At 33.6% G+C, this 19,316-nt stretch overlaps 1 long non-coding RNA gene across 1 annotated transcript; it reads right to left on the bottom strand.

Annotated features, from left to right (window-relative positions):
• Positions 1–1,355: 1,355 nt before the first annotated feature.
• On the bottom strand, positions 1,356–15,807 carry LOC116526365. Its single transcript, XR_004258114.1, has 3 exons — positions 15,724–15,807; positions 14,610–14,612; positions 1,356–1,370 (listed from the first exon to the last, which is right to left on the bottom strand). It is a non-coding gene; the product is annotated as an uncharacterized LOC116526365 (long non-coding RNA).
• Between the last annotated feature and the right edge of the window lie 3,509 nt (positions 15,808–19,316).

The raw sequence follows: 19,316 nt of genomic DNA, 5'->3' as shown, positions 1-19,316 counted from the left end.
ACTCTAAATCACCATTCTCTATTCTTCCTATTAGAATTTTCTACAGTGTCTGCATATAAAATTCTGCTATTTTAAGCTACTGCTGTTCTTAAACACCAGCTATTTGCAGTTTGCATTAGTCAGGGTTCTCCAGAGGGACAGAACCAATAGGATATGTGTATATGCAAGTTGGAAAAAGAGAGAAGCCAGTAGCATGGCACAGTCCAAGCCCAAAAGCCTCAAAATTAGGGAAACCAACAGTGCAGCCAATCTGAAGCCAAAGGCCTAAGGGCCCCCAGGAGGCTCCTGAAGAAAGTCCCAGAGTCCAAAGGCCAAATAACATGAGAAGGAGGACAGCAGCAAACACTCAGCATGAAAAAAGAGAGAGAGAGCCAGAAGACTCAGCAAGCCAGGTTCTTCCTCCTGCTTTGTTCTAGCACACTGATAGCCTATTGGATGGTGCCAAACAATATAGAGGATGGGTCTTCCTCTCCCATTCTTCTGACTCAAATATCAGTCTCCTCTGTCAACACCCTCACCGACACATTCAGAAACAGTGCTTACAACTCATCAAGGCCTCCCTCAATCCAGTCAAATCGACATCTAATATTAACTATCACAAGTCCACCCCTTGTCAGTTTGGCACCATACTCATTTTCTTAAATCACATAATTTCCAAATAAAGACAATAACAAGGTCATAATTCTGCTTAAGATAATAAAACTCTAAAAAAAGGAAAAAAAAATGAAAAAAATAAAAAAACAAAAAGGAAAATAAAAACATAGAAAAAATAAAAAGAAGATAAAACTACCTTCATAGAACCAAAAACACACTAGCCTAAATATAATTACACAAAATTAACAATAATTAAATTCTGATTTGAAGTCAATAATTTTTTTACATAATAAAAATAAAAGGTAATAAAATGATATTTGCTTAATACAGATGTGTATATGCACAAATTTATTCTTAACAAAATAAGGGGAAAATACTCATAAAAATTACAGTCCTCATTTCTGTAATTAGCCACATGGTTGCAGCTGGTATTTGATAACCACCTTCTTCTACTATCCATTCTATATTTCCTTTGCCTTTAGTAACCACCTCTTGGCAAAAGCATTACATGTGGGAAAAACCTATCTATATCGAAAGGAAGTGTTTATTCAGTAAGATAAACTGCTGCCCCTTCCATAATGGAAGTGGTCCAATGTAATCAACCTGCCACCAGGTAGCTGGTTGATCACCCTGAGGAATGGTGCTGTATCTGTGTCTCAGTGTTGGTCTCTGCTGCTGGCAGATTGGGCACTCAGCAGTGGCTGTAGCCAGGCCAGCCTTAGTGAGTAGATCTTCATGTTGCTAAGCCCATGCATAAATTCTACCATGCCATTTTGCTCATGAGCCCATTGAGCAATGATAGATGTGACTGAAGAGGCTGAATGGTGTCTACAGGATGAGTTATCCTATCCATTTGATTGCTAAAATCCTCTGCTGAGGTCACCCTTTAGTGAACATTCATATGAGACACAAATATCTTTGTTATTTTTGACTACTCACAGAGGTTCATTCATATTCCTCTTCCCCACATTTCTTTATTACCAATTTTTCAATCATGCTCTTTCTAAGTCCCTGAACATTCAGCCAAACTGTTGGCTATAGCTCAAGAACCAGTAGATAATCATACCTCTGGCCTTTTCTCCTTCCAATCGAAGTGCATAACAAGGTGCAGTGCTGGATGTTTTACCCTCTGGGAAGATTTTTCTTCACCACTGTCTCCAAGAATGTCCCAGAAAGGATCTGTAGTGCTACAGCTATCCACTTTCAGGCAGTGCCTGCATGTAATGCAGAGCCATCTGTAAAACAGACCCTAGTCTTCTCTTCCTTTGTCAACTGATAACAGGGAACTCCCAATGAGCCATAGGTGCAGGGCGAAAAGGCAGGGTAGCAGGGATGAGGAGCATGGGCATTTGGGCTACTTCCTATGTAAGAAGTAGAATTTGTACCTTCGGCACCTCCTCAAGCCTGATCACATATGTGGTTCCATTTAAAGATGGAATGTTTCTGTGCATGCCCTGTTTTATGGCTAGCTGAGTCAGAAAGCACCCAGTTCATAAAAGGCAGTTTACATTGCCTGGTAACTTGGTAACTCATAGGCAAATGTTCATTTTCTGCTATAGCCAGTAGCAGGCCAACAGCTGTCTTTCCAAAGGAGAGCAGTTATCTGCAGAAGTTGGTAGGGCCTTGCTTCAAAATCCTGAAGGCCTCCACTGTGATTCATCTATGGGGATCTGCCAAAGGCTACAAATAGCATCCCTATCTGCCACTGGCACATCAAGTACTACCGGATATGCTGAGTTACGTGGCCGAAGAGGCACAGCAGCTTGCACAGCAGCCTAGACCTGTTGCAGGGTCTTCCCCTGCACTCACAACTAGTAGCTTTTTGAACCACTCAATAAATATGCCAGAGCAACACACACAGGTGAGGAATATACTGTCTCCAAAATCCAAATGAACCCACTAGGCATTGTGCTTCTTCCCATCTCCTGACACATCAATGTCTCAACAATAAGTCCAGCATGGTTTGCTACTTCTTGCTTACTAGGTCCAATCAGCATAATGCCACCGATGTAATGGACCAGTGTGGTATCTTACAGAAGGAAAAAGCGATAAAAATTTCTGTGAACAAGACTATGACTTAGAGCTACAGAGTTGATATACCCCTAAGATAGAAGAGTAAAGGTGTATTCCTGGCCATGACAGCTGAAGGCAAATTGCTTCTGGTGGTCCTATGGACAGGGATGGAGAAAAAGACATCTAACTAATATATGTTGTGGCTCAAGTCACAATTCTGCTCTATTCTTCCCAACATAATTATCTCTAGTGGCTGCATATATACTATGCTACTTTAAGCTACTGCTGTTCTTAAATAGCAGCTATTTGGGGTTCACCATGGTTTGACTTTTTAAATTTTATATTCAATTTTTTGTTTCACTAAAAATTATATAGTTGCTTCTCATATTTTTGTTTTATCTGAGTGGATTCTAGGAGATGGTGAGATTCTAAGCTAAGGTAAACTCTCATATTTCTATTGGAATTCCAAGGTAAAAATAAATTGAAACAAAATATTCCATTTTTTATAGTCATACTTCTTATGTACAAGATCATGAAGGGATAAATATAACATGTATGCATATAATAAAAGTTGCTAAAACATGCGTTGAACTTGTCTGTAGTTTAAAAAATCAATAGTATAAAAAAGAGCAAAAAATTACATAACATTTTCTATGTTAGAAAGAATTATACCCATAATAGTAATAGGAATTATCCATAAATATAAAAGGATATAAAGAAAGTATATGTAATTATCTCATCTCTTTTAATGTATAAAAATGTTGCACACATAATCAAACCTATTTATTCAAATAAAAACAGATCAGTTGTCACTCTTTCTTATTCATCTTTTTTCCTGTAATTTGTATAGTGGTTTGTTTTTCACCCTTGTTTTTAATGTCACTTTGCAGAACTTTCTCCCTTTTTTCCTCTTTTCTGTGCCTTACACTATAATCTTTGTCTTTCTCCCTGTCAATCATGTTTTGGAAGGCTATTTATTTTCCCTTAGGGAAATGTTATTTTGATGAGAAAGATCTGGTTTCCACAGAGTAGAGCCATAATCCTAGAGATTCCAGAAAATTATATAAAATAAATTCTTCAGATACTATTAAAAAAAGTGTTTTTATTGTTTTTAATTTAACCACATTCAGCTATGTGAAAAGCTCAAAGCATATATATACTAGATCCATGTAGATGGGTATGTAGTATTTTGGACTGCAAAAAAAAAAAAAAAAAAAAAAATGGTCGGGGAGTAATGAAATAGAACATTACTATCACTTGTCAACATTATCACAGGTAGGAGATAATATAAAATGGGGGTTGAAAATGACATAGGGAAGTTGGAACAAACTATCCATATCCTACTGATTTTATTTTTTTAATCAGCAAACTTTAGGATATATTACTAAATTCCAGTAAAAAGATCCAGTTCCCAGAGGTTCATAAACATTAAAAATTTAAAGAAACCACATTTGCATCAAGTGAGTTGGAAGTAAATAAAATGAGTATATATTACACTTTTATATATATTACAGAAAAGAAATTTGGGAGTTTGGATTTGAAATTAGAATTTATTTTACTTTAAATAATATGTAAAGCAGGGAAAAATAAGGGAGAAAAATTAAGTGCAAATTACTTGAACTGCAATTTGTAACATGATCTTGAAAGGTGTATTTTAAAGTAGTTTGAAAAACAGATGGCATTAAAAGCCAATTTCACTAAAATACACTTTTCTGCTCTCTAACTTTGTTTCAAAGAGGAGTTTATCCTATGCATTAATTATTCTGCAATTCTTACATTTTAGCTCTCTACATTTTAACAGGATCCAAGAAAGAGTCTTTTCTATTTCCAAACTAGTACTCAGGAATGATATCCCTACTTCCCCAGAGGCTGCAAACAACCAAATGCTAATGCAAAATCTATTCTGTTCTTCTTAAAAAATAAAACTTAATCTTATAGAAAAAAGAAAATAATTCTGGATTAATTGAAAGGCTTTATTCAACTCTATTTTATCCTTATAAAATATTTAAAGAAAATGATTCATTAGTTGGTAACTGGCATTGACCAATGAAATGTAATCTTTAGCAATTCATATATATTTTGAAGAAAAGCAAACTCATTCTACATTGAAGGTATAAAATGACTGAAAATCCATTTAAAAAGCTAGGAACTTTCAAGACTATTTCTTAATTCATATATTAATTCATTTATTCATTTTTACACACACACATACACACACACACACACACACACACACAGACATGCACACACACCAAGTACTACTTTAGTCACTAGGAAAGAGGCAAGATTTTAAAGGGCTAACAAAACTGTAATTTCACCATAGTTACTGTTTTAAACAGTGTTTTATATACATATTTAATTTGTATGCTAACAATCTACTGGATCAATGTACAATATACATCACTAACAGTTCGTTATTATCTTAATGAGATATGCTTAGAGAAAAAATACATTAATTTTAATGTATGCTAATATTAAAACATTTAAAAAGTAGTACATAAATTATGATTTAATTTTAATTACTTACATTACTCTCCTATCACACTTTTAGTATTATGCACTGGACTGCATTTTCCTTACACTAGATATTATGAATTTAAATTGTTTATCATTTTTGCAATTTAAATGGCATTATTTAATGATGAATAAAATGTATGTAGATAATGAGAAATGAAGAATGTTGAATTCTAGGCAACTATCAATGTAAAACTGCCTAATATACAACAAATCTCAGCTTATTACTCTCCTGGACAGAAATGCTGGATTTATTAACTACATGAAAAATGCATCCTCCATAGAATATGATTTAAAAATTATTCTGATTTTATTAACAAAAATGCTTATCTTAACATTTTTTACATACTGTTTTAACTTATAAATATTACTTCATTTAAAGTTCAATAGTGAACACTATGAAGAAGTAATGTTACTTTCTCATATTTACAAATGGGGAAAGTGAAGTACAGAAAGCCTTTGCTGACATCTAATCACATTTTTGCTGCTTGTAGCCTATTTGCCTTATGGATTCCAGTAATATTTAAGCATCTGTAACAAACGAAATATTTCACATCTGTAGCACTGAACTTGATACTTCCACTATCTGAATTATGCAGACCCTACTTGTCTGAAGTAAAAGTTAATTCTTATCTTAAAATCTCATATTAATATTGATACCTCCCTAGAAGTTTACATGACCTCTCCACACAAATTCAGGAATCTTCCATTGTACATTATTTAAATGAAAATCATAGAAAGAATTGAAAATGAATATGGTTTTAATTTCTCTCTTTACTATATAACCTCTTTGTTTAGTACAAGCAGTAGAAAGCTCCCATTTGGGGCCAATACATTTATGACATTTAGCTAATCAAGGGTAGAATAAAGACTACCGGGAATGTAAACAGCATTAAGTTTCACATAGCACCTGTCAGATTTTTTTCTATTCACACTTAGGAACAGGGATTTCTGACTTCCTCTGGAGAAGATTCACCATAAGTAAATTGTGCTTCCCTTTACCTGTTTTATTTGCAGCCAGATTCTGAACTATTAGTCCTTTAAATAGGGTGTAGTGGTAAGAGTTATTTATTTCCTCCTTAAAAGTCCTTTTTCATTCATTTATTTTACCACCCAGATTGTCACCCAGTTTCTTCTTATGGACTATCTATTCCACTGATGGAAAGTTTTATTTATAAAAGTTGTATCAGCCCAAATGTTCATCAACTGATTAGTAAACATATTGTTATGTATCTATGTGATGAAATTGTTTTCTGCAACAAATTCAAATGAACTATACATGCGAGCAACAACATTTGCTAATCTCAACATAGGGATGCTAAATGAATGAGTATAAAAACAAGAAGTCTCAATACTGAATTATTCCATTGAATTCCATTCATTGAAAGACAAATTTACATAAATACTTCCAAAAAGTTTCTGTTAGGAGCTTGGTGTGAGTTAATAGTTTTAAAATGCAAGTTTTGAAACAGTGATGGTGATGGTTACATGATCATGTACCTCATCAAAAATCAGTGTACACTACAGACACAAAGTATGCAATTTATGCCTCCATAGAACTGATTTCAAAGAGAAGTATGAGGGACCAGGTGCAGTGGCTCACACCCATAATCCCAGTACAGCACTTCAGGAAGCTGAGGCAGGAGGATCACTTGAGGTCAGAAATTTGAAACCACTCTTGCTAACATGGTGAATCCCCTTCTCTACTAAAAAAAAAAAAAAAAAAAAAAAGCAAAAAAATTAGATGAGTATGGTGGTGGACAGTTACTCAGGAGTCTAAAGCAGGAGAATTGCTTGAACCTTGGAAGTGGAGTTTGCAGTGAGCCAAGGTTGCACCATTGCACTCTGGTCTAGGCTACAGAGCAAGACTCCATCTCAAAAATAAATAAATAAATAAATAAATAAATAGTTGGGGAAAGCAGCAAAAGAGAAAAAAAACTTACAGAGTGCCTATATAAATTGGTTATGAGTAAAACATAAACAAGGAAGAACAAACTGTGGAAGGCCGCAGGAGGCCTCTGAGGAGGAAGGCCTCTTCATGCCTCATGTTCTGGTGCAGGGTGACCTTGGCTCTGTTACCATAAACATCTGTTACCATAAACATTGTGCTCAAGGATGTAAAACCCCTTTGTAGCACTATGATGTAGCCAGACTTGTAGGCTCCTTTTAAGGCCTACATTCCATCAGCTGTACATAGATAATAAGCTAAAGATAACCACATGTTCTTGTTTTGTGAAACTCCCAAATCACCACTGTTATCGATCCTTAGGATGATACACCATTTCCTGCTCACTGATTCACTTCCAGCTCACTGATTCACTCCACCATCACTCCACCCTCACCCTGTACATCAAGGTGTTTGTAACCAATAAATAGAGTGGATGATCAGAGCTTGGGGCCTTCATTGCCTTTTTCAGAGTAATAAAGTGATGGCCCCCTTGTCCCACTGTCTCTCTTAACCTTTTCATCATTCCTTTATCACCACCGAACTCAGGGTACCCATGGGTGATGTAGGGCTGGCTCCCTACATTCTGGTGCCCAATGTGGGGCTCACAGATCCCCACATTCTGGCAACCAATGTGTGGGGCTCATGGATTCCCTACAATAAACAAATAAATATAAAAAAGTATCACCCCTCAACATTTATAAGCAAATGAGTAAAATATAATTTATGCCAAACTATTATAAATGTTTCAGATATATGAGGTGGATTAAACAATTTTGTAGGCAAGTGAATATATATTTCTGTTTGTCAAGGGAGGTATATTTGCAATTTAAAATTCTATGAACGGGAAAGTCATCTCTGAAAGTATAATTTACAAATGTTATAGACAGCTAAATAAACAAAAGAGGTTTAATCAACTCGTAGTTACACACAGCTGTGGAAGACTCAGGAAACTTACAATCATGGCAGACAAAAAAGTAAGCATGTCTTACTTGGTGGTGGGTGAGAGAGGGCAAAATGTCCAGGGGGAACTGCCATTTATAAAACCATTGGATCTCATGAGAACTCCCTCACTATCACAAGAATTGCATGGGGGAAAATACCCATCTGATCCAATCACCTCCCACCAAGTCCCTCTCTCAACACTTGGGAATTATAATTTAAAATGAGATTTGGGTGGGGATACAAAGCGTAACCATTATCAGTGACTAAACACAGCCATAAAGAATTTCTCCTACCAAGAGAGAGCAAATCATCAAGTAGACTAGTGCACTTTGAACATATCTTCAGAATAAAAGGCATTAATAATAGACAGAGGCAAATGTAGAACTCAGGCTAAAAGTTGGGGTAACTGGGAACCCGACAATCTTCTGCCAACTAAGAAGACTCATTTGTTGCTCTGGGTGGCTACTAGGAAAGAAGTAAGTAAAATAGTCATGGAGTGACCCACTCTTGGCATGATGGATCTCTAGGATTCCAGTTGCAGAAGAGCCCTACCAACCCCATGGACAGCTGAGCTGGCAGAAATAACTGTTTGCAGTTATTTCAGTTCAGAGAGTTGGCAGAGACAGAACACCAGCTTGTGTGGATCCCAAAGTGTTTACCATGGAAATGGTTGTGGTGAAACATAGCCATGAACTTACATCCTCCAAGGCTTGCCATATTTCTCTAGGTCACTCTAAACTTTGTTGCCTGAAGGATGAGGAAAGAGCAGGTCTACTGCCTGTAGGATACAGTCAATCTGATCTGAGTGCCCTTCTGTCTGCCAGCATCTCTCAAGGATGTTTCAGAATACACAAACCAGTAAATATAATACATTGCATAAATAGAGTTGAAAACAAAAACCATATGATCATCTCAATAAATTCAAAAAGACCACTCAATTAAATTCAATATCCCTTCATAATAAAAATACTCAACAAGCTAGTCATAGAAAATCTGATATTTATATGTATATATGTATATACACATATACACATACACTAATAGACACACACAATAAAATACTACTTAGCCCAAAAAGTAATAAAATCATGTCATTTTTCAGCAATATGATTGGAACTGCAGGGCACTATCCTAAGTGAAATAACTCCAAAACAGAAAGTCAAATATTGCATGTCCTCACTTTTAAGTTGGAGGTAAACAATGAATATACATGGACATAGAGATTTCAATAATAGACATTAGAGACTACAAAAGGTATTAGAGTGGGAGGGAGTGGAGTGGGAGCTTGTGGAAAAAATAACCTTTAGAACAAATAGACCTAACAGACATTTAGAGAACAATCTACCCAACATGTGTGGAATATATATTCTTTCATCAGGCCTTGGAACATTCTTCAAGGTAGAGCATATGTTAAGCCATAAAGCAAGTCTTAATAAATTTTAAAAAATAAAAATTATATCAAGTATCTTCTCAGACCACATTGGAAAAAAATGGGAAATTAATTCCAAAAGGAACTTTCAAAACTATCCAAATACATGGAAATTAAGCATTCTCCTCCTGAATGATCTTTGGGTCAATTAATAAATTAAAGCAGAAATTTAAACATAAATATTTAAGACAATTAAAAAGGTAGAACAATATACCAAAACTTGTGGTATACAGAGGGAAGTTTATACTGTTAAGTACCTATATAAGAAATAGATTAGAAATTAACAACCTAATGTTGCACCTCAAGAAACTTGAAAAGAAGAAATTACCTAATGGGAAAATAAGAACAAAGCTAGCAAAAGAGAAATAACAAATATCAGAGTAGACTTAAACAAAATTGTGACAAAATAAAAAAAGATATGAAGAATGGATGAAATGAACAATGGGTTTTTGAAAACATAAATAAAAATGATAGACCACGAGCGAGAATAACTAAGAAGAGAGAAGATTCAAATAAGCAAAATAAGAAATGAAAAGAGAGACATTTCAAATGATGCCACAAAAATACAAAAGATTGTAAGAGACTACTATGAGCATCTCCACACTTATAAATTTAAAAAGCTTGAGGAAATGTATAAATTCCTGGAAACATAGAAGCTCCCAAGATTCAACCAAGAAAAAATCAAAATCTTGAACAGACAATAATGAGAAGTGATACTGAATAAGAAATAAAAAATATCTTAACAAAAATAAGCCAAGGACTGGATGAACTCACAGCATAATTCTACCAAACATACAAAGAAGAGATAATATCAATCCTGTTGAAACTATGCAACACAAATCAAGGAGGAAGAAATTCATCCTGACTCACTCTAAAATGCTAGCATCACCCTGATACAAAAGCCAGGCAAAAATGAAACAAAAAGAGAAAATTACAAATAAATATTCTTGATTAACAAAGATTCAAAATTCCTGCTGTCTCGGGTCTTGGGAATAGCAGAGGTGAAAGAAATTCTAGATATAAATATACTTACCCAGTTCAAATCTATGTTGTTCAATGGTGAACTATATATTTATACTTATTGATCAAGGATCTATTCTTACTACTGTTGATTTAGTAAATATGAACAAATTTTAACAAGACATGTTTGTTCTGTTTCTCTGTAGATAAAGAACCATCGATGTCTTTCACATATTCTGATTTGCATATTTATTCTATCTGCCTATTACTTTTGGTCATCTGTGTTTGTTCTTTATACACTAGAATGAAGATTTCATGATCACAAGGACATTAACATATTTTTCATAATTCTAACTCTAAAATGTAATTAACAATTAACTCAGTAACTTTACACACACACACACACACACACACACACACACACACACACACACATATCCTCCACGTATATTGTAAGTTTAAATATTTGCAGGTAGGGTGTGGTGGCTCACTTCTGTAATCCTAGCACTTTGAGAGGCCGAGGCAGGCAGATCAATTGAGGTTGGGAGTTGGAGACCAGCCTGACCAACATGGAGAAACGCTGTCTCTACTAAAAAAAAAAATTAGCCGGTTGTGGTGGCACAAGCCTGTAATCCCAGCTACTCAGGAGGATGAGGCAGGAGAATCGCTTGAACACAGGAGGCGGAAGTTGTAGTGAGCTGAGACTGTGCCATTGCACTCCAGCTTGAGCAACAAGAGTGAAACTGTCTCGAAAAAATCAAAAAAAGAAAAAGAAATATTTGCATTCCACATTCTTTGTTAATGCTTTGCAAAAGGATGTCATTATTTTATTATAAAATTTATCTTTCTAGAGGAATTGGCTAATAGCTCATGCCTTTATAACAGTAACATCAGTATACATAGCGGATACTCATTTTCAAATTTACAAAGAATTTTTCATTTCTTATTTGATTCTTATAACAGTCCAATATAAAGAAGTGTAAAAATAGTGTTTAAAAAAATTTAAGGCTCTAAAAGAAGTCATATTTTTATTTCAAATCCTGTTCTATAATTTATTAGTGTGTGACCTTTGTTTAATCTTTCAACTCTGCACCTCAGCTATACCAACTGTTAAAAAAAAAAAAGTTTTTATTTCACAGACTTAATGTGAGTAATAAATGAATGGGATCTGTATAACACAATGCCTAGCTAACAGTAAATTTTTTTAAAAAAAGAGCAGTCAAAGGGTTACTAATTTACTTTTATAGGTTTAAAAAAAGTTTCAGACAATTTAAGTGACTTTAAAACTAACACAAGTTTAAGACCACATAATGGAATTAAATTATAAAAATATTTATTAGATTTTTTTCTATGAAAATATATTCCAGAGAAAAAACTACAGTTGACCCTTGAACAATACAGGGTTAAGGAATGCCAACCCTGACACACTCTAATCTCTGCATATAACATTTAACTCCCCAATACTTAACTACTAATAGCCTATTGTTGACCAGAAGACTTACCGATAATATAGATAGAAAATTAATACATATTTTGTATATGTTTTTAAACTACATTCTTACAATAAAGTAATCTAGAGAAAAGAAAATGCTATTAAAATCATATGGAAGATAAAATACATTTACTATTGATTAAATAGATGTGGATTATCATAAAGATCTTCATCTCTCTTCATATTCAGTAGGCTGAGAAGAAGGAAGAGGAGGGGCTGTTTCTGCTGTCTCAGATTTTGAGGATAGCAGAGGTAGAAGGACCTCTCTATATAAATATACTTGCCCAGTTCAAATCTATGTTGTTCAATAACCAACTGTATGTATATATATATATATATATATAAAAAACATAAAAGCAATGAAGATAAAGGGTTGTAATTCTCAAAAATTTTATAGTCTGTACATTCACTGGGTCAGAAATCCAGCAAGTACATTTTCAAACTCAGCTTTCTTTAAAACACAAGAAATACAATACTATAAAAGTGACATTATAAGCATGTTTGAAACTCCAATATATAGGAAAAGTTTGGGGTCAAAACTTATTTTATCTAGGACTGTTTTATCTATATACATGGATCTTTTAAAATGTATATATATATGGTTCAAGGATCAGATACTGTGTTTGGAGATGTATTATTCTAAAATCAAAAATTTAATATAATTCTTTCACAAGTATGCCAAGCCTGACTTTTGTTACAGTTAGTGTGTAGGGTCATAGGAACTACAGTGCACCGTTATCTTATGTTTAAATTGAGTTATCCAGATTATTGCATTTTGGTGGTAATGTGACATTTTCAAAATTAAGTTCACTTTGGTTTTACTTTTATAAAGAAGTAAGATATAAAAAGGCAGTGGTTTAATCTGCATGCCAGATGAATCCATAAGCTAAAATGAGATAAGGGTAAGTTTTCATTATCTTTCATGTTTTATTACATACAGAATAAGCATACTTCCTAATACTCGTGATTTCTCCCGTTCATCTCAGAAAATTTTAAATCCTTCTGTGACTTAAATAAAGATTAATTACTATAAAAACTCTTTTTTTAAATCTTATGTTGGCAAATATCTGTTTCAGATCTAAGAATTAGGTTCTCATCAGTTTAAATCCATAGCTGTAAGTCTCTACATCTCTATATAAAAACACAATATTCTCCATCTCTTTCAACACTCTTACTCCAAAAATTATTATCATTTGGATGGGCTCAACAGATATACCAGCAATAATTTATATTTTACTTGTAGCATCTTCCCTATCTTGACATTCCTCAGTATTTTTTTTTCTTATCTATACATTATCTCCTCTGTAGTGGAGAAACCAAGGATTAACCTTATGCACAGGAAACAGAAGTTCATATGTGTGCCTTCTCTTGTCCTCATTCCTTATTCCATGAAATTACCTATTTCTAGCTATATTAAGACATAGTAAAGGCTTCACATAAGAATTCTAATAATTTATAAAAACCAAGTAATCAAGATATATGTTATAACTGATACGACACAACTGCTCCAATATTATAGAATGAGGAATAAACCGAAAGGATTAAGTCATCTGGAAAACTTTTTACAGAGCAAGTTTAGAACATTAAACTTTCCAAAAAAAATCTATTTTGTAATGGGTTGAAAACAAATAGAAGTAGGTAGTGGTAAACTACCAGGTCATTATTATTCTAGTTCTGGCCATAGTCTCCTAAGGTATTACCAAACATCTTTGTATACAGTAATCGCAGGACTTTTTGTTAGTACAACTAAAGATGGGGTCCTTGCCTGTCCCACAGCCACAAAAATTTAGACTCGCAGATGGTTTGAAGGGTGAGTGAAGCAGGGTGTCACTGGGTGAAAAGGAAGAAAAGGGGGCAACAGGGAATCTCCCCAGGCCAGAGTCCCTGATAGAGTGCTTCCCATCTGGCCATTCAAATCCCTGGTTCCACATAGGAACAGGAGGGAACAGGCTCCTCCCTACTGCAAAGTGCACAAACTTCCAAAATTTTGCTTTTATGTGTGGCATATAATTAACAGAAAAATGGCTTATATTAAGAATATATTATATAAAGTGTTCTTACATATCAATAAGGAAAGCAAAAAAAATCTCATTAGGAAAAACATGACAAATAGAACCACAGAAAGACAAAATCTCAATAAATATGGAACATGAAAAGATGTTCCACCACATTCATAAGAATAGGTATGCAAATTCTGTGACTATTTTGGAATGATAATTAGTTTGACAAAAAAGAAAAAAAAAACATTACTTTTTTATTTGACAAAGATACAGAAAATTGGCCACTCTTGCAATATCTTTATATTTTATATGCTGACAAATTTTGCTACAGAAGTATTATTCATCTATGCTAAAATATGTGTATAGGAGTTCATGATAGCAAAGAATCCACTTTGAATCTGTTGAAGAGATTACTCCAGATGGTAATGACAAATCAATCATTTATTATACAAGAGCAGTATCATTTACAGAATAGACTTTGATAAGCAAGTTAACAGTAAACATCTCTTTGCTGTTGTAATTGATGTTTAGGATATACACATCTATAACCATGGCCATACTTTTAAAATGTGTACTAATTTTAGAATTCTTCTAAGGATATCCATGATCATAATTAAATCATAGCATATACCACATGGGTATCTCTTGTTCAGTATTTATGATAACACTCTCTTTGTCAACTCTGGAAGAAAAATATCATATCCTAATACAAAAAACCATCTGGCACTGCAGATGCCAGGTTTATGGTATCTTGACAGTTTTGATAGTAATACCACTGAGTTAATTCTTTTCTAGGGGCAATTAAAAATGAGTATATTTGATTCTTTGATGTATAATTAAAGTAACATGGTTTGTGTCTTAAAGGTTTATAAAGTACTTAGGCCAGTCTAGCAAAGTCACATTGATCAGATATGAGGGTATGTACCAAAAGGAAACTCCTTCTGCAGGGCAAAAGTTATGATTTGTCTGAACACAGCATAGTACATCAGAACAAATGTGTTTCATACTCCCTGGCCTGACTTATTTGAGTCCCATAAGCCATGACCTCAGATTAGCTCTTTGACTTAAGTGCCCATGCTTTCTTCTAATTTTATATAATGACAACTCCTATTAATTAGGTGGTTGAATTTGATCTGTGAGCAGCTCTGCTTCCATTATGGGACCTAATTCCCTTTTTGTTATGTAATTAAATATATATATGTATTTATTCAATTTATTATTATTATTTCGCCTTTAAATGTTCCTATCAGCCCTTACGTTTTCAATCTTGACACACTGTACCTGTGTGGTAAATACTGTAGGCTGTAAAAACATACATGTGTTTAAATACTAGCTCCATCACTCATGAGCCAGGTAGTCATATAAAAGTTCACTTTTGTAACTCAGTTCCTTAAAAAAATATGGATGTAATATTGTCTACATACAGGGTTTTTATAAAGATTTAATTAAAAAATGAATTTAAAATGCTTAACACAGAGGTAATTATAACAAAAATATTATTCAGTATAAATGTTTTCCTCCCAAGATAATTCAATTGGAATATTAGACATTCTAGTCATTATTGACACTGCTTTGCCTATATACAGTCAATCCTCATTATTCTTGGATTCTGTGAATTGGCCCACTAGCTAAAATTTATCTGTAAGTTCAAAATAAATAATTATGGATTCTCTCAGTCCTTTGCAGACATGCTAATGCTCATAATCTCAAAAATTTTGAATCACTAAATGTGCTTATTCTCAACTGAAGTTGAATAAGTCAACACTGTGCCTTGTTGTTTTAGTTCTCATACTTTAAACAAGTGTCCATTTTACAGTCTATTTGGTGCTACATTTTGTGCTTTTTGTTGATTTTACTGTTTAAAATGGTCCCCAAGCATAGTGCTAAAGTGCTATTTAATGTTCATATATATGCATGTGTGCCATATGGAGAAAATATGTTAGATAATTTTTATTCAGGCATGAGTTATAAGCTGTTGACAGTGATCTCAATGTTAGTACATCAACAGTACGTATACCCAGAAAAAGAAAAAGAGCAAATTTGCTGATCTATACATGAGGCTGCTCCATAAAGTGCTCAAATAACATCTACAATGCATGATAAAGATATAAATGATGGAAAACCTGCCAAATCTGTAAATTCATGGTATGAAACATATGAAAATGTGTAGTGAATAGCATTGTTGTCATTCTTAAAGCCAAAAATATATATATATACAATCATGTATATGAGTATAGGGTCAGGAAAACACTAAATCCTTCTTGGCCAATGCTGACTGTCTTGCATGTGTTGAAAGCAGTATGCTCTCAAAAATGTTAAACTTGATGGTGTAACAGACAGAGTGGGTTCTACAGATCTGGAGACTTCAGGAAAGAATTTAGAATGCCTGATAAATATTATACAGGAGGAAGATTAGGTGAAGGAGCAGATTTTCAGTGCTGATGATTAAATACTGCCTTGTTTAATAAGGACAAGGGCAAATCAACCTATATAACAACAAATAAAGTTCCTCAACAAATAACATTTTGGTTGAGGAACATGTTGTGACTCTAAGCTTGTATACACTTAACCCTGCTTTTCCCCAAAAGCATTCAATATTTTTAAACTCTGAGTTTGTGGTGACTTGAAAACATAACTACCATGAGTAATGAGAGCTGACTACATCTTGAGATATTACCCAATCTACTAAGAGAAGGACGCAGTAATTCACACTGAAAGATAGTATACCTGTACTATCTCAAAAACTAGCAAAACAAGAAGAGTTTTATTTATTATTTTTAAATGAAAGACTACATTGTCACTGCTTTAAAGAAAATTATTGACAAACTAGAAGTTCATTTTTATATTGGGGGTTCTTTCTTAAGGTAACTATATTAAGTGCATATATTTCTGTTGTTAATTACATAAGACAGTGTTAGCCAAGAATGGATAATTGGGTCCCAGGTACGATTTTTGTGTCTTGAACTAGTAAATGGTAAAATACAGTGCTCTGATATTAAAGGTAAAGAATTTCAACACTTCATTAAATTTAAAATCATACACCAGTAAATATTCTGCTGAAAAGAAATTGGCAACACCTTATGATGGAAATATTTTTATAACAGCCATGAGATTTTCTACATTTCCATTGAGAAATCAGTCAGTCAATACGTTGATAAACAGTAAAATCACGTAAACCGTATTCAGGGAAAACACTATAATTGGCTATTTTATTTTAAAAATAAGTTTGTATTTATTGGTGTAACTGTGTGTTAAGAAACTAAAATCTTTATATGTTAACTCTTATTAGAATTTGCACTAGTATTCATTAATTTGATATTATCCATCAAATGAGCAGTTCAACTAAAGGTATATAAAAATAAATTAAGTTTGCTTTTACTTTATATAACATTATTAGGTTTGTTTCCCAGTATAGCTTTTTCTTGTGATTTGTTACATTTAGATTATGTCTTATTTTATTTTTTTTTTCAATGTAGGATGTGTAGAGTCTTTTCGTTTCAGTGAATACATTGATGTTAACATTTATTGATGTTAACCAATAGACATTATACCAGTGATCTTTTTCCTAGCTTTGTATTTATATGTAGATAAATACTCCTTGCTTCACATTAACTCCTTTAACATTTTGGTATCACTATAACCCATAATCAAATTCCCAATCTGAATATAATGCAAACAAATACTATATATTTTTCCATTATGTTATAGAGAAAAAGCCTGCTCTGGGCTTCAGTTTTGAGGTTTGGTGTTGGACAAAATTACCCACATCTACAAGAAGTTCAATATTTGAATAATTTGTTTTGTAATTTAAGAACAAACTGTCATATATAGAATGTAGTAAAATTTGGCAATTGTGGAATACAGAGATAAGCTGTCTTGACTTTTTAAAAAATAAGGCTTTATAGCTTAGGGGAGGACTTTTTTTTTTTTTTAGCTTAAAACAACATTTATCATCTCAAAATTTTTGCAGAGCAGGAATCTAGGTGTATTTCATCTGTGTCCCCTGGCTCTGGGTTTCCTCAAGGTCACAGTCAAGATGCTCGTTTAAGCTACATCATCTCAAGACTCAACTTGAGGCAGATTTGCTTCCAGAATCACTCAGATGGTGGTGGGTGGACTTAAAATCACTGCAGACTATAGGCCAGAGACCACTCCCTCTTCCTCAACACATGGCCCATTTCATAGAATAGCTCATTATACAGCAACTTCATAGAATAGCTCATTATATAGCCCTTTACTTCATCAAAATAAGCAAAGGAGAAAATCAAGACATACAGAAAGAGCCTGAACAGGACAAAGTAGGTACCATTTATAGCCCAATCTTGGAGGTAACATTCCAATATTTTTGTCCTATTCTACTTCACGGAAGCAAGTCCCGAGATCTAGTCCACACTAAAGGACGGAGGAAGTGAGACAAGAATATTAGCACTAAGAGGTAGGGATTGTTGGGAGCCCTTTCAGAAGCTACATGCTACAAGTTCTTCATGCTTACATTAACTCTCTAACTTCACAGCCATAATACCAATATTTATTGTTCCTAAGAAATACAATGCATAGTCTTAGCCTCAAAAGAGCTTCCATCTGTTGCATACACAGAGAAAAACGTGCAATAATATGAAAACAACACTAAAAGGAAAAAAATGGGGCACCAGATGACTAATTTCTAGTTAAACACTGTATCACAGCTGTAATTCCCAAATGTAGAATCAGAATTACCTCAAAAACTGCCAAAATTCCAGATATTTTTAAAGAAAGCATAAATTCTTAAATTAGAAAAGAGTAAAACAATGAAACTAATAAATGCAAAATAGAGTTCTTGGAAAAAATGCAAGGGGAGGATTTTAAAGTAGTGAAAGACAATATAACTTGCATGCATTTCTGAACTTTATAGTGAGCAAGAAAATTTAGGGAGATCTTAAACAGTACATGAACAGTTCATGAAAACTATGACTAGAGAAAAATATGAAGAGGTACTATATTTTGATGTGAAAATATTGGAAGGGAAGTCTAAATTATGGCGTTATCAATTCTTTCCTGGATTAATATACTAAAGTCATCTTTTCCTCTTGCTTCCCTGTTTCTCTTAGTTTCTATTTATCTTGCCCAGCATATTGTTACAAATCTTTCTGATATATCAATTTTATTAGTTTCATTTGTCTTTCCTATAGCTCTAAGCTTCCCTAATATGTCCTTATTGTGATTAAATTGTGTATGAAGCAGACAAAAATGTAATACATTGATTTAGGTTTTATAGATACTTTACGTTAGGGTGATAGTGTAGCGACTTATAAGTCATACATTACAGTTGTTTTATTAAGACATATGGCTTTAGCAGTTTTATAAAAACCACTGCCTTATTTTGGTTGTACTCTACATAAATATTTTATCTAAAATTTTTTTCAAAAAATTAACATATTTTAAATG

This window comes from Sapajus apella, unplaced genomic scaffold, assembly GCF_009761245.1.
Source record: "Sapajus apella isolate SASKATOON/1434 unplaced genomic scaffold, GSC_monkey_1.0 scaffold50, whole genome shotgun sequence".
NCBI lineage: Eukaryota > Metazoa > Chordata > Mammalia > Primates > Cebidae > Sapajus > Sapajus apella.
The sequence above is the reverse complement of the archived record's forward strand: the minus strand, read 5'-3'. Positions and strand labels throughout refer to the sequence as shown.